Below are 7,120 nucleotides of genomic sequence, written 5' to 3'. Positions count from 1 at the left end.
AAGATTGTGAGGATTGTGATTTATAATTATAAATAGAAAAAAGCTGGAACTTCCCCCCCCCAAAAAAAAGAATAAAATAAAAAAAATACACTTTTCTACTAAATATTTGGAATACATTGTGGATAATAAAAAAATATGCTTCCCTACCTTTCATGGGTTGAGCATATTGTTTAATTGGTATGTATTCAAGGAAATTTATGTCGGGACAGGTGATATTGAAGTGGCTCTTATTTCAATTACACTGTAATAAAGACATAACATGTATGTCGCTTGATGTATGTAGTCGTGTTTTTTTTTGTAAGGCGAAATAAGGTATCCTAACTACCTGCATAATAAAACTGTTGTAAAAATTAGTGGACCATTACTCACACTCTTATGATTTTACTTTTCAAAAGGTTATTTAACTCTATTTGGTGTAGAATTAATGGGGGAAGGAGAGACTGACGATGACAAGGACACTGCTAAAATTGTATTCGAATGATTAGACAAAGTACAGAGAGGAGAGGGGGGATAAGCAGACTAGTGCACTCTTCTTAAGTGTATTGACCTCTGCATGTCTTTCTGTCAACTGTGTTATTTAAACTAGCATTTTAAATCAAGATTCAGTTTCATAAGGATTTTTTTATATATTTTTGAATGAAAACTAGAACCCCCCAAAACTTCTTCATTTTATCTCCATATCAAAATTCATGTAAGTTATATGTTGCGAGCATCTACAAACCACTTCAGCGCATATCGGATGCATTCAGACTGTGGAAATCTAACTATTTCTTTAAAAAATTTGTCACAAATATCTTGTAAAAGCAGAACATCACTATTTTTCAAAGACAGTAAAAGTTATTCAAGCATTGTTTAGTAAATAATTTTGTCTATCCTAAATAGACCGATATTGCCTGATACATGTGAAATATCTCTCAAATCTGATCTTTAAAATTACTGGTGCTTGCCTTACCTTGGTCATTTATCAAATGCACTGACTGTATCACTGACTAGAAATTAGCTCTATTTTAGTTTTAGATTTTAGAATATGACTACCATGTCTCTGCATTAAATGACTTAAAAGAATGGATAATTAGTTATGTGCTAAGTGTGTGTTCTCATGTATCTCTTTGTGTTATTTCAAGGTTTTTTCTTTGCAAGTGAAATGAGTTCATGAAAGCATTCAAATAGTAGACTCGATGAGACACCTATTGGAATTTGCTCAGTTTGGAGACTTGATATCATATTATAAGGATAATGATTTGATATGGTGGCGTCTAAAGAAATAAATATGAAATCCATTTGGCAGGTCATAGGTAAAGAAGGTGATAGGTAATAGAGTAATCGAGGCTTGTGGAAATTGATCTGGTATTAATGCAGAGCTTGTCGTCCTTTCCGTGGCAAAACTGCTCATCCAAACTGGAATTATTAGTGTTGGATGATGTGCTGTGCTATCATGAATAGTTAATCGAAAGGCCAAGAAGACGGGGTAAAAAAAAGAGAGGGATTCGTGTGTGGCGTCTTATCATGCCTTATTTTATAATGGTTTACATGGATTGGGATAGCATTGCGAAGCCTGTGTGTGGTGGTGGTGGATGGCGGCGTGAGGTGGCTGGCGGTAAATTGAGTGGTTGAGCGCGTCAGGGCATATCGCATTTCAAGACCAAGTTGGCATCCTGGATTTTTCCTGGCCTTTTCGGCTTGATTGTTGACCTAGGCCTCTTTGATTCTCGTCTCTCCTTTTCCCTTTCTCTTTCTCACTCTCTCCTTTTCTTTCTTTAACACTCTGTCTTGCAGTTTCTCTCTCACCTATTCTCTTTTCTCACCTATTGTTTCTCTCACCAACTCTCTCCCTCACTCTCAGTTCACTCTATCACTATTTTATTTGATTTTCCATCTCTAATTTTGTTGTTTTTATATCTTTCATTAATTTTCCCTTTTTTACTCTGTTTGCCTTTCAATCTATTATGTGTTTTTCATATTCCCTCTTTCTCTTTACATTTTTTTTACCTTTTAATTTTCCTTTTATGCTCTCCCACTTTGGTTATTTTATTATTTTCCCCTTTATACCTCTTGTATGTGTTTTATTTTCCTATTATTTCAGGTTCACTTATGATCTTTTTCTATCATTGTCAGGCTATCTACATTTATTTCCTGTTTATTTCATTCAGTTTATCAATTGATTTTTTTTTCATCACTTCTGCTCTTCACTTGCAATACCTCATGTTTGCATGAGTAGAATTGAATGATTGACAGAGAAATGGTCTGGTAGGTGGAGACTAAGAGAAAGAGAGATGGAGATTAAAAGTAGTAGGTGCTTGTAATTGTAACTGAAATCTCATTGAATTTGAATGTAGCTTACTTGAGACGACTCATAGAAGAAGGGAAACATGTTTTCCTGAAGCCAGTGAAACAAACTTGAAGGAGTATCCAAGGTTCAGCAGAACAAGTGTGATGCAACCCTTCCCGAAAACAAACCTTACACTTTGCATGAGCATGTTTGTCTTATGTGCCATCTTGATGTGCATTTCTTGTTTGCATTCCTTGTTTAATTCTCACCAATCCACCTCATCCATTTCCCATGTTTTAATAAACATTTAAAATAGAATCCACGTTCGAAAATCCCTCCCGTGGTCCATTTAGCCAGTCTGGAAATTAAAGACTGGTCACGTCTTAGCATGCTCCTTTCTTTTTCCCATTAGCCTGCATAATTGAAAACCGCTCATAAATTGCATGTTAGAGATCGAGCATGTCTGTGCATACAAAATGGAGAGCATTTTGTCTTTGTTTTTTATTGTTTTGTTCTTCGTTTTAAGAAGGATGGCTCTGGAATTCCACTCTTCTGCTTCTAGTCTTAACTTCTATCTGTCTTTCCCTTTTTTTCCCATCTAACTGTTCCTTTCTTTTCTTTGCTGCCCTCTTGTGTTATTCAATATTTCTCTCACTGAACTATTCATTTAAATTTTATGGTCTATCTTGTGCACTATTAACCTTTACACTGAGGTCATACTGAAAAAGAAATGACACTGGTTGCATAAAGAGTTGCAATTAAACACAACTCCAAAAATGAAATGTAACATGATTTGTAGCCAATCAGATTGGGGGGATATTTGGGATTTTCACTTCATTTTTGGAATTGCATTTAATTGCTACTCCTTCTGCAACAAGTCGCAGATTAAACAAAAATTGTTACAAAGTAACATTTTGCATAGGGCAGTTATATGTTGCAAAGACCACATTAAGATTTATGAAATTTCTGAGAATACAGAGTTTTAAACTCGTGTTTGAAAAGGAGTCTGAAAATTTTGAATTTGGTTTTTAACAATCATTTCAGTGTGACTGTTAAGGTCTATTTCTTTTACTTTTTTCCCTTGTCCTCCCTTCTTTCATGATATGATAACATTGCTCTTTCTCCCCGTCTTCAATTTTTCTCTCCTTGTTATGACGTTTCTCTTTTACTTCTGGAATCCAGCCATCCTCTCCGTTGCCAGTAAACAATAGAATTTTAAAAACTGTTTGCAGAGTTTGCAATGCACTTATCATAAATATATATCACAAATTTGCATGACGTTTTTAAGGCGAATTCGTGATTCTGCTACATTGTCTTAAATGTCAGGAGCATGATAAATATGTGATAAAATATTAATGATGTAATTGTAGCAATGAAATAATGATGAATTTGTTGAAAGCAAAATTTTGTTAGTTTTTACAAAAGAAAAATGTAACTTTCATTTTTTAAATGCAGTACACATCTTTCTAAATGATGAGTTAGAAATGGTTGCTGCAACCTTTGCAAAATTCTGCTCTGCTGTGAACATTGATACATAGCTCAATTAAAAAGATGTTGTCACTGCTAAGGTTTTATCAATTCAAGATTATACAGGTCTTTATTTTATATTTTTTCTGATTAAATTCTTTGTCCACTTCTTATCCTTAATCCCTCCACTGATTTGCATGAGGAAAATGTGGGAGCAATAAACTAGTTGATTTTTTAGATACAAAATGTCATTAAGATTAAGGGATTAATGGAGATTTGTTGAAAGCAAGATTATGAGATGCAATAAAAGCTTTTCTAATATTATACCCTGAGGCTTAAACTGCTTCAGTGATAAAAATGATTGCAAAGCTGAAAATATGCAAATGTAGAGAAGGCAAGATCTCTCAAGCTGTTAAAACAACACGTTAGTTTGATTAATTTCTAACTCATCATTATCAAATTATTAATCAGTCATGGTCACAAAAATTAACTGTACCCATCAAATCTAGCATCTTCTCATTTATTCTTATGTAATCATTCTTTACCTTTCTTTACCCAAATTTTTCAAATTACAAAATTCCTTGAACCCTTTTCCCTTGCCCATTTATCTTATGCTATCTTGGTTTATTTTCCCCCTTCTGTTTAATATAATACCTCTTATTCCTTGCCCTATCACATCTATTTTATATTCCACCCATTATTTCTTATTCACTCCTTTTGTATCTTCTCTCAACCATGACATGAATAATTTTATGTATTCCTGCCTGGCTATTGCTTCTGAACTTGAACAAAATTTATAACCATGACGATCCCATTGCATACCTTCATCAACCAAAAATTATTAACGCTCCCTTCCTTTTTCTCTCCCGATTTTATCTCTTTCACTCTTTCTCTCTTTTCTTTCTTTCTTTCTTTCTTTTTCTTCCACACTCCTCTCCTTTCTGGCTGTCCATCATTCTTTCTCTCCTTCTTTCATATCTTCTTCCTTTTTCTGTCTGTGTCTCTCCCTTCTCTTTCCATCCGTCTCCCTCTCTTTCTAATCAACCACTATCCAGGCCACCTCCCCCCTGGACCAAGCAACAAACCCCCTCCCTTGACTGTGGTATCCTCTGCTAACAGCAAGGCTAACCGAACCACCGCTACCGTAACCCCCTTCAGCCAATCAGCCAGCACCGTCACAGTGACCAGCGGCAACGGCGGTGCAGGCACCAACCAGGCCTTGGCCGCTACCCGCACCTCCAGCTTCGCCGCCGCCCTGCGTAAACTGGCCAAGCAGGCCAATGACAATGGTAAGAATCAATAGCCCCCTCTATAGGTAGAAGTTTATTTTCAGTCTCATTACATTGTTTTGTACTGACTTTTTTATTGAATCCATTAGAAATTCATGGAGGCTCCTTTTAAAATTTATTATTTCGTGGGGGGGGGGGACTTATTACCACTTACCCCATTATCCCCCCCTTATGTTATCTATGCGTATATATATATATATATAGTGAGAGGAGTAGCAGATAAAGTTTATCTGGTTAAGCAAAAGAGTACTTACATGCATGATAATTTGAATGGTTATACATGTAAGTATATAATACCGTGAAAGTATATAACTAATGCTTTTTTCTTTTTCTTTTTTTAATGCCCAAAAGCAATGTTGAAACTAAGCTTCTCTACATAATTGGATTGATTCTATGCAATTGATGGTCAAACTTTGTATTTGAAATCCTGAAAATCGCTATACATGATGTTAGATAAATCTCTTTCACAGGAGGTGTGCCATTCAGCTCTTTGAAGATTCTTACAGTTCAGTTTTTTTTTAAACAGAATCATCAAGAAGACCCTTTGTAAAACCTTAATATTTTCCCCTCATTTTTTTTATTCAATCTCTTTAATAAAACTTGAGAGTAGAAATTTGTTATACAATATTTCTCTTGGTCTAAATCTTTAGGCTCATTAAGAAGTTATCACCACTTTCATCTGATAGTGCTATCAATCACCAGTGATGATAGAAATGACATTTAAATACTCCTTTATCACTATTGATCGCCACTCGCTAACATTCGTGCTTTGAAAAGCATCCGATCAGTTTGATACCAATTGTAACCAATTGCAACCAATTGCAACTCTGTCGGTGCTGTCGGTGGGCATAAAAAGGTGATACTTAATCATAAGTGGTGAAGTTACTGATCGCCTGCTGCAAATTTTAACTAGTAATAACTTGTGAATGAAGTGTTACTGATTTCCACTGGTTAATGATATTGCTATCTGTCACAAGTGGAGAAGATATTAATTTGAAGGCACCCACAGTGCAACAAAGCTTCACAACATTTTTTGTGTATGTCTGTTGCATATTATATGAAACATCCAAAATATTGCAGAGGCAAGAGACCTTCTTGTCCCCTTGCAAATAAAGAAAAAGAACTTGCTCACACATTAATTAAAATTCAAATATGTAGTCCAAGTTGAAAAATTAAGTCATCTTTCTGCCAAAGGTTGCATGGACAAACTCAGAACATCATAATGACTCAGGACATTCTTATGACATCTTATATGACAGATAATGGAATTATTTTGTTGTTGTGAATTTGTCCATGCAACTTTGGACCATTTTCTGAGAGGCAATTTTTCGTGCCAACTCTAGACACTTTATAAAAAATTGTTGTTGAACTTTGTTGCATATCATTGTATCTGGAAGAGGCTTATATACCTTGATGATGATATTTTGTTGTTGTTGTTGTTGTGAATATCTTGACTGGAACCTGTGTCACAATTGCTAAAAATCTTTGCTTTTCAGTAAGTAGATTCTTCATAGTATGAATATTTATCATTCATTTCGTGTACAGTATCCTGACTTGAATCATTATAAGGAAACAGACATTTCGTCGCACGCATCATGAACCGTCCTCTCTGCGCACTTCAATGCGAAAGTTAGTTTTGCAGAAAACACATTTAAAGAAAAGCTTTTTTAAAAGCAGCAATAAGTGCACCTACAAGGAGAGCAAATTATTTACCGGTGTCTTCGTTTGAAAGTTCAGGTTCCAAAGTTCCATCCCGTATCTTTATACATTCTTGAAGTGAATTATTTACGCTACAGTGGGCATCGTAACAGAGCGGACGGTTCGTGGTGAAATCGCGAGGCGCGATAGCGCACTGTATCTATTCCAGAGAGGACAGTTCGTGGTGCGTACGACAATTTGTGTAATATCTCAATGAGTTGAATTATGACGATCATTTTTCTTCATTGTGTCTGCCTGAGCGTCCATTTTAGTGGAGGAAAAAAAAATTATTGGATTTTTTTTATGTGGTGTTGAATCTTCAGGTAGGATTATTGATCAGTTTTTTTCCAGTATAATCATGGGTTGAATCTCTCCAGGTACGAGTTGAATCTATTGA

General features: G+C 35.3%; 1 pseudogene; it reads left to right on the top strand.

The window, feature by feature from the left end:
- The first annotated feature begins 4,698 nt into the window (after positions 1 to 4,698).
- The window catches only part of LOC121407681, a 40,447-nt pseudogene continuing 38,025 nt past the window's right edge, over positions 4,699 to 7,120 (top strand).

Source organism: Lytechinus variegatus, chromosome 2 (assembly GCF_018143015.1).
Source record: "Lytechinus variegatus isolate NC3 chromosome 2, Lvar_3.0, whole genome shotgun sequence".
In the NCBI taxonomy this organism is placed as follows: domain Eukaryota; kingdom Metazoa; phylum Echinodermata; class Echinoidea; order Temnopleuroida; family Toxopneustidae; genus Lytechinus; species Lytechinus variegatus.
This window is presented reverse-complemented; position numbering and strand designations above follow the sequence as displayed.